The sequence below is a fragment of the Sapajus apella genome, unplaced genomic scaffold, assembly GCF_009761245.1.
Source record: "Sapajus apella isolate SASKATOON/1434 unplaced genomic scaffold, GSC_monkey_1.0 scaffold226, whole genome shotgun sequence".
NCBI lineage: Eukaryota > Metazoa > Chordata > Mammalia > Primates > Cebidae > Sapajus > Sapajus apella.
The window spans coordinates 214,827-223,362 of record NW_022437166.1 but is presented as its reverse complement, the minus strand read 5'-3'; the positions used below and the strand labels follow the sequence as shown (position 1 = coordinate 223,362).

The 8,536-nt window shown below is 39.9% G+C and overlaps 1 protein-coding gene and 1 pseudogene across 2 annotated transcripts in view; one reads left to right on the top strand and one right to left on the bottom strand.

Moving 5' to 3' along the window:
* The window catches only part of LOC116544661, a 383,530-nt pseudogene that overhangs the window by 183,261 nt on the left and 191,733 nt on the right, over nucleotides 1-8,536 (bottom strand).
* LOC116544652 (zinc finger protein 726-like) overlaps nucleotides 1-8,536 on the top strand; it is a 432,536-nt gene that overhangs the window by 401,773 nt on the left and 22,227 nt on the right. The window contains exon 1 of one of the 2 annotated variants that reach the window (XM_032271188.1): nucleotides 6,768-8,072. The exons of the other annotated variant lie outside the window; for it this stretch is intronic. The gene's annotated coding sequence lies outside the window, so the exon portion shown is untranslated. Of the gene's footprint in view, nucleotides 1-6,767; nucleotides 8,073-8,536 lie in introns of those variants that run through there. 2 annotated transcript variants of the gene reach the window in all.

The following is an 8,536-nucleotide window of genomic DNA, read 5'->3' as shown; positions in this document are numbered from 1 at the left end:
GATTCTGGTATGTTGTGTCTTCATTCTCGTTGGTTTCAAAGAACATCTTTATTTCTGTCTTCATTTCATTGTTTATCCAGTCAACATTCAAGAGCAAGTTGTTCAGTTTCCATGACGCTGTGCGGTTCTGAGTTAGTTTTTGAATTCTGAGTTCTAACTTGATTGCACTGTGGTCTGAGAGACTGTTTGTTATGATTTCCGTTCTTTTGCATTTGCTGAGGAGTGATTTACTCCCAATTATGTGGTCAATTTTAGAGTAGGTGTGATGTGGTGCTGAGAAGAATGTATATTCTGTGGATTTGGGGTGGAGAGTTCTGTAAATGTCTATTAGGTTTGCTTGGTCCAGGTCTGAGTTCAAGTCCTGGATATCCTTGTTAATTTTCTGTCTGGTTGATCTGTCTAATATTGACAATGGGGTGTTAAAGTCTCCCACTATAATTGTGTGGGAGTCTAAGTCTCTTTGTAAGTCATTAAGAACTTGCCTTATGTATCTGGGTGCTCCTGCATTGGGTGCGTATATATTTAGGATCGTTAGCTCTTCTTGTTGCATTGATCCTTTTACCATTATGTAATGTCCTTCTTTGCCTCTTTTGGTCTTTGTTGCTTTAAATTCTAATTTACCAGAGATGAGAATTGCAACTCCTGCTTTTTTTCTGCTCTCCATTTGCTTGGTAAATCTTCCTCCATCCCTTTATTTTGAGCCTTTGTGTATCCTTGCATGTGAGATGGGTTTCCTGGATACAGCACACTGATGGGTTTTGGCATTTTATCCAATTTGCCAGTCTGTGTCTTTTGATTGGGGCATTTAGTCCATTTACATTTAGGGTTAATATTGTTATGTGTGAATTTGATACTGCCATTTTGGTGCTAGCTGGCTGTTTTGCCCAATAGTTGATGCAGATTCTTCATTGTGTTGATTCTCTTTACCATTTGGCATGTTTTTGGAGTGGCTGGTACTGGTTGTTCCTTTATATGTGTAGAGCCTCTTTCAGGAGCTCTTGTAAAGCTGGCCTGGTGGTGACGAAATCTCTGAGTACTTGCATGTTCACAAAGGATTTTATTTTCCTTCACTTATGAAGCTTAGTTTGGCTGGATAGGAGATTGTGGGTTGAAAGTTCTTTTCTTTAAGGATGTTGAATATTGGCCCCCACTCTCTTCTGGCTTGTAGGGTTTCTGCTGAGAGATCTGCTGTGAGTCTGATGGGCTTCCCTTTGTGGGTAACCCCACCTTTCTCTCTGGCTGCCCTTAGTATTTTCTCCTTCATTTCAACCCTGGTGAATCTGACGATTATGTGCCTTGGGGTTGCTCTTCTTGATGAATATCTTTGTGGTGTTCTCTGTATTTCCTGGACTTGAATATTTGCCTGCCTTGCTAGGTTGGGGAAGTTTTCCTGAATAATATCCTGAAGAGTATTTTCCAGCTTGGATTCATTCTCTCCGTCGCATTCAGGTACGCCTATCAAATGTAGATTAGGTCTTTTCACATAGTCCCACATTTCTTGGAGATTTTGTTCATTCCATTTTACCCTTTTTTCTCTATTCTTGCCTTCCCGTTTTATTTCATTGAGTTGATCTTTGACCCCTGATATCCTTTCTTCTGCTTGGTCAATTCGGCTGTTGATACTTCTGCATGCTTCGCGAAGTTCTCATGTTGTGTTTTTCAGCTCCATCAATTCACTTATATTCCTTTCTATTTTGTCCATTCTCGTTAGCATTTCGTCAAATCTTTTTTCAAGGTTCTTAGTTTCTTTGCATTGGGTTAGAACATGTTCTTTAAGTTCACAGAAGTTTCTTACTACCCACCTTCTGAAGTCTGATTCTGTCATTTCATCACACTCGTTCTCCCTCCAACTTTGTTCCCTTGCTGGTGAGGAGTTGTGATCCCTTTTAGGAGGAGAGGTGTTCTGGTTTCGGGTGTTTTCATCCTTTTTGCGCTGGTTTCTTCCCATCTTTATGGATTTATCCACCTGTCGTCTTGGTAGTTGCTGGCTTTCAGATTGGGTCTCTGAGTGGATGTTCTGTTTGTTGATGATGAGGTTATTTCTGTTTCTTGGTTTTCCTTCTGACAGTCTGGCCCCTCTGCTGTAGGTCTGCTGAGGTCCACTCCAGGTGCTGCTTGCCTGGGGATCACCTGCAGCAGCTGCTGAACAGTAAGGGTTGTTACCAGTTTTCTTCTGCTATCTTTGTCCCAGAAGGATACCCGCCAAGTGTCAATCTGATCTCTCCTTTATGAGGTGGCTCTTTGGATATACAGGGGTCAGGGAGCTGCTTGAGGAGACGGTTTCTTCTTTATAGGAGCTCAAATGCTGAGCTGTGAGCTCCATTGTTCATTCAGAGCTGCTGGGCAGGTACATTTAGGTCTGCTGCAGCAGAACTCATAAACTGCTTTTTGTTCCCAGGTGCTCTGTCCCAGGGATTTGGGGCTTTATGAGTTTCGGTTATGCTGCTGCCTTCTTTTTTTTTCCCTTCAGAGCTGCCCTGCCCAGCAATGAGGCAGCCTCGTCACTGTCTGCCTGTAGAGGGTTTGCTGAGCTGCTGTGGGCTCCGCCCAGCTGCCGAGTGAACTTCCCTGCAGTCCTGTTTATATGGGTGTAGTTAGAAGTGCCTTGGCAATAGTGGCCTGCTTCTGTTGAAGCGGAGTCTCTCTGCAGTGGCGGGTTGCCTTGGCAACGGCGGGCTGCCTCGGTAATGGCGGACGCCCCTCCCCCACATAGCTGGACCGTCCCGGGTTCAGCTGCACTTGCTGTGAAACTCAATCCAGAGAGTTTCTGATTGCTGTTCTTTTGTGAGGGCGGGACCAGCCAAGCCTGATCGCTGGCTCCCTGCCTCAGAGCCTTTTTTAAGTTGGTGTTCCAGTCGCCTGTTGAAGAGGCGCCGGGTCTGAGTGTTTTCCCCTGCGGCAAGTCACTGCGCTGGCTTAAACAGCGGCACTGAGATTTGTGGTATTTTTTTTTTGCCCTGGAACCTACTGTCCTGGTTCCCTGCTCAGTCCCCTTTTTAAACAGATGTATGGGCGACTTCCCGTGGCTCCAATTGCTAGCCAAAGGGGCACCCGGACCAGTGTATTTTGTACGGAGAACCGCTGCTCTGGGGCACCGGCAAAGCAGCCGCACGGGGCAAAGCAGCGGCGCCGGCTGGCACAGCCGCGCTGGCCGAAACAGCCGCGCTGGCGACCCGTGGAGCTCCTCCACCTGGGAATTTCCTAGTCTGTGGGCAATAAAAATGCGGCGTCCACTCACCCTCTGCGCTTTCACTGGGAGCTGCAATCCTGAGCTGTTCCTAAACGGCCATCTTGGATCGATCCCCCTTTTATTTTTATTTTTATTTTTTGGTTGAGACAGAGTCTCTCACTCTGTCACCCAGGCTGGAGCGCAGTGGTGCAATCTTGGCTCACTGCAACCTCCACCTCCTGGGTTCAAGTGATTCTGCATCAGCCTCCTGAGTAGCTGAAATTAAAGGCACCCACCACTGCGCTCAGGTAATTTTTTTTTTTTTTAATTTTTTGTGGAGATGGGGGTTTCACCATGTTGGCCAGGCTGGTCTCAAACTCCTGACCTTGTGATCTGCCTGCCTCAGCCTCCCAAAGTGCTGGGATTACAGGTTGAGCACCACAGCTGGCCAGGCTTCACTCTTTGATGTGACACTAAAATGTTGCTGTGACAATTGGCATTCAGCTAAGATGCGAGCTGCCAGCTGTGAGTGATGTGCTGTAGGAAAAAAAAAAGAGGACACTGGCCACCAGAAGAGGGGAAGCGGGAGTGCTCTAGCCCAGTCCTCAAGGAGGAGAGAGTCAGAGGAGAGAGTCACTGCTTTAAAATGCAAGTAGCCAAAAAGATAGCACCCTATTCAACCACTTTTGTAGGAGAGTGAAAGTCTACTTAAAGCAGGCAACTGGCTTCAAGCTGCAAAACTGCCTTCTGTCGTGAACTTGTGAAAAGCTTATTTTGTCATTGATATAACCAATTATTATACATGGATGGCCTCCCCAAGGACTAGGTGAATTTAGAATGAACTATGTATGACACAGTACTGTAAATTCTACTTGTGAACTAATTATGATAACCGTCTTTCTTTCTTTTCTTTTTCTTAAGCAGACTGACTGTAATACATGTGACATCCAGATTTAATTGTGTAATGAAACAGTTTTCTTTCTGTTCTATTACTGTGGTTTCTCTGGGGCTGAAAATATTTTTTAAATTGTATTTCCCAAACAGTGTAGAATTAGCAGGCATAATATAAACACATAAGATGTCAACCAAGCTTTAGAGCAGACTTTCCCTCTCAGGCTTCCAGTCAGCTCACAATGACACCGTAAAATGCAAGCTGTCACCTAAATATGCAAGCAGAATTGTGTCTCTGCCTAATTCGTATCTATAACCCTCTACAGTCACTTCTAAAGGGGCTAGACCCGATTTCTACAATCTATATAGGGCAGATATTAATCATTTTACTTCTTTTAGTGACTCTTGTATCTTAAGACCCGAAACTGATTCAGAGACTGTGGAGCCCAGAAACACAATCAGAGTAACACGTGTGCACTGAATAGACATGGAGACATGAGAATCTCCACTTCTCTTTCCCTCCTCTCGCGAAAATGTTCACAATTTCAGGTAACACTTGCTCTAAGACGTTAAAATAAGAGTGCAATTATGTCCTTCTCCTTCCTTTAAACTCTGTATTCATCTCTTGAAACGGTTCACTATTGCCACAAGTAGGTATAAGTTAAGCTAATAATGTCACACTAGGCACTTAATTTTATACCCTTAGCTTTAACCAAGGTAAATTTTATACCTGTACTTAACTACATTGTTATGTACAGTCCATCAATAATTGAAGTTATTTATTTAAATAAGAATTTCTCACAAACATGTTTGTATCAGCCCACTCTCTCTCTCTCTTTTTTTTTTTTTTGCCTTCGCAAATCCACTTGTAACTGCTGCTAATCAAAGTGTAGATTCCAGGTATTTTGAATAGAATATTTCCTCTCAAGTTACAGTAATTAAGCTTGGCCCAAATAAACTGCCTACTTTTCTTCATATCATATTGTGTCAGCTTTTTTTAAGGTAAAATATTATTTAGAATTTTCTAGAGCAGCCTCTGTGAGTATATCTCTCCTTTGATTATACTCTACTTGCTGTAACAGCCAAAACTGCAGAATGATGTTGATTTTATCTAGAATCTGCAAATAAGGTCTGGCTTCTGCCTGGAATTTACAAAACAGGGCCAGACTTTAGATTGAGAATGTACAGAAAACCAGCAGGAGGCATTTTCTGCATTGTGAGTCAACATAGACATTTTAGATTTCTCCTTGAGAGTGAGGCTTTGACCTTTTCACATCTTGTTTATTCACCTGCTGCAGTTATGTGAGAGGCTCCAGGTGTAAATAGAATCCGATGGCAGAACTCTAAGTGTAAGCAAGCATCTTAGAAGGGAGAGATCAAGACCACAAAATACTCAGACTCCTGAGCACAACTACACCTACCTGTAAAACGTGATACTAGAGTAGAATATTCCTGTCCCTCTACATAACTAAAAGCTAGCTAATCACAACAGATGACCCAGGTTCTGGAGCTCCAACGTAGTAGTTTTATTTTCTATTTAAAATCAGCCTGAGTCTCTCCTGTTGGCTTACTATTGCACCATCAGTCCAGGGTCACTGGAAATGCTCTCACAATCACCTAGGTATCTTTGAGACCTTTGAGAATCTCCAGAACAGAATTGTGTCCGGCTGACAAGAGTGATTCATTTTGCTTTTTAGTGTAAAATGAATGAATGAGTCATCTTGTGTTTGTTCCTCCCCTCATACAAGAGATGTCTTTGGTTGGTACCCAGATGAGAGTTTTTCCAGTTCCCTGGTATTTGGGTGAAAAACAAGGGAGGAGGTCTGGAGACTCAAACAGATAAACTAACTGATTTCATTTCATATAGTCATTAGAAAAATAAATGAAGCAGTCATTGTCCCTACCATACAAGAACTTTTGTTTAGGCTAGCAACTGGATAAATGGTTTAATTATGCATCATATGGTGGGTGCAGTAAATACATGTGTGCAAAAATATGGGCTTTATTTGGGCCATTTTCTTTATATTGCTGTGCCTTCTGATGACTACACCTTAACATATATTAATAAACAAAGACATTATTATTTATATATTTTTTTACCTTTCTAAGAATACTTATTTATCTTCTAAAAATTAATCTAGAAAACCTTAAGGGATTTGTTTAAATTGCTTATTAGTATGTGATATAAAATTGAGAGGGCAGTGGCTTAAAAAAATATTAAAATTACACAAATCTGAGATTTAAGGTTTTTTTTTTCTTTGTTTCTTTTGGTAAGCTTAAAAAAGAGAAACAGAACTAAAAATACTCCCCAGTGGCATCAAGTGCAGAATTTTACATCAGCTCTATACCCTGCCCCAATCCTGTTCAGATTCAACCTTTTGGAAGGCCTTATTTAGGTCTGGCCCTAACCTGGAGTCTTGCCTTGCAGAACTAACTAGAATAGATCAGTGTTTTGGGTGAAAAATCCTGTTGCCATTTTGGAGTTGGGACTCACAATTTTCTGAAACCCAAAGCAGAAAAATGGAAAATATGAAATATGTATTGTAGGGTCTTAATTTTTTAATTTTTTATTAAAACCAGTGTTTGCAGAGACATTTCATTTAGCAACTTGTTTTCTGTTCCTGCAGATACAGTAGTTGATTCACAAGTCACAAAATAGTGTATATAAACACAATGAAAATTCATCTAAATTATATTAAACTATTTCTATCTGTATCCCTCCCACCTGTGCATATAGGCAGATTTTATTCTATGCATTTTTTAAAAAAATCAATGACAGCTGAACAGAAAAAATAAAAATGCTGTGTCCTCATTCTAAATCCTTGGAATTATTGAACACTTAGTATCAACTCACAGGGTGTCATTAGAATTAAATCAAATAATGGGTTATCAGAGTGCTCTGTAGCATCCTATTGAGCACATAGTATCTGCTTAATAAACATTGCATTAGTACATGTGCACATGTTGTTTGCCAAATGCAGACTTACTCAGAAATTGCTGCTTTCTGTTTTCTTTGTAAACTTTAAAGAGCCATCAAATAGTATAATAGTTTAAGATAGAGAATGATTGTCTTAATTTGTATCAGAAGTATTTGTGTTGTGACAAGAGTGCTGAATTTAAGGACTCTGCTGTGCCTCATTTTTCTAACTGATGCTAATAATGCTCCGGAGAGGGTCTCTGAAAAATATTTCTTCTCTATATACCAGAGCCTTCTCTACATCATGGCTTCTTATATGCCATGCAGAATTCTCACCATGAACTTTTGATCTGCAGTATTAAAAATATTTGCTTTGTGGCTGTTGAACATGGAAAGGTGTGGATACTCAATATTTCTATGGAGAAAACCTGGGGTTCTTAGTGAAGATGGAGAACATGTAATGTTGAGGTTCTATCTGCGTTCTTTATTATCTCTATGTATTATATGGTTACAAAACTGCTAATTTAAACAAGATGGCATTTATTACCCAGAAAGTTCTGAAAAAATTATCAGGAAATACCTGCTTATTAGGCTGTTAAAGAAAGACTACTTGAAATCACTATTCAAAATTGTAGAACATGGAAGATAATTGTATCTTGAACTTTCCATAAAACTGATATTTTCTTATGGTTAAATTCAGACTGCAATTTACTTCAGTGTGGGCAATACCTCAGTGGTGTTACTGTGACCTTCTGGGTGTATCAGCACACTGTAAAAACTTGTCCTAGTGCAGTTGATGTTAATAACTCACTTGCTTAATAAGCTCTCTTACAGATTTTTTCACTATAGAGTTAGTTTTCTCTTCATCATTAAGTTTCTTTATGCAGCTGATGTGCATAAGCCATCACATATTTTGGCAGCTGTTTTTTTGTGGTTTTTTGTTTGTTTAGTTTTTCTTTACATTTATCTTTCTTTGGTAAATGAAAGCTCTCGTCTTTGTTTACAGGCCAGAAAAACTGAAAAAAATCACAGGCTTTTCCACTTACTGGATGTTTGACAAAGTATTCTTTTGGGGCCAAAACATTGGCATTACTGGTGAGCTTGTTCGAAATTCAGTAACTCAGACTCTATTTCAGATCTCCTGAAAAAAATAATCTGCGTTAACAAGATGTCCAGTTTATTATACACATAAAATTTGAGTAGTACTTTCTAATGCAACATGTTTATTTTGTCTGAAAAATATAAATATGTCTTTTTCATCTGAAAAATATATACAACCCATTTTGTATTATGTAAATGTAGCACTCAGATGTACATGTGTTTATACCCTCAACTTTATACTTTATCATCCATATAAATATCATATATACACTGATATGTGAATATCATGCCACTCTGTTTTCTCAGAGTTAGAGAATACATTAGAAAATGTTTGTGTGTTGACAATTATTTTATTGGATAATTTCATTCACTCTTCTGAGTCAGAACCGGTTTTATTCACTTTCTCATTTTACCTTGAGTCAAATGAAAAATTCTGCTCATAGACTCTTTGTAAATAT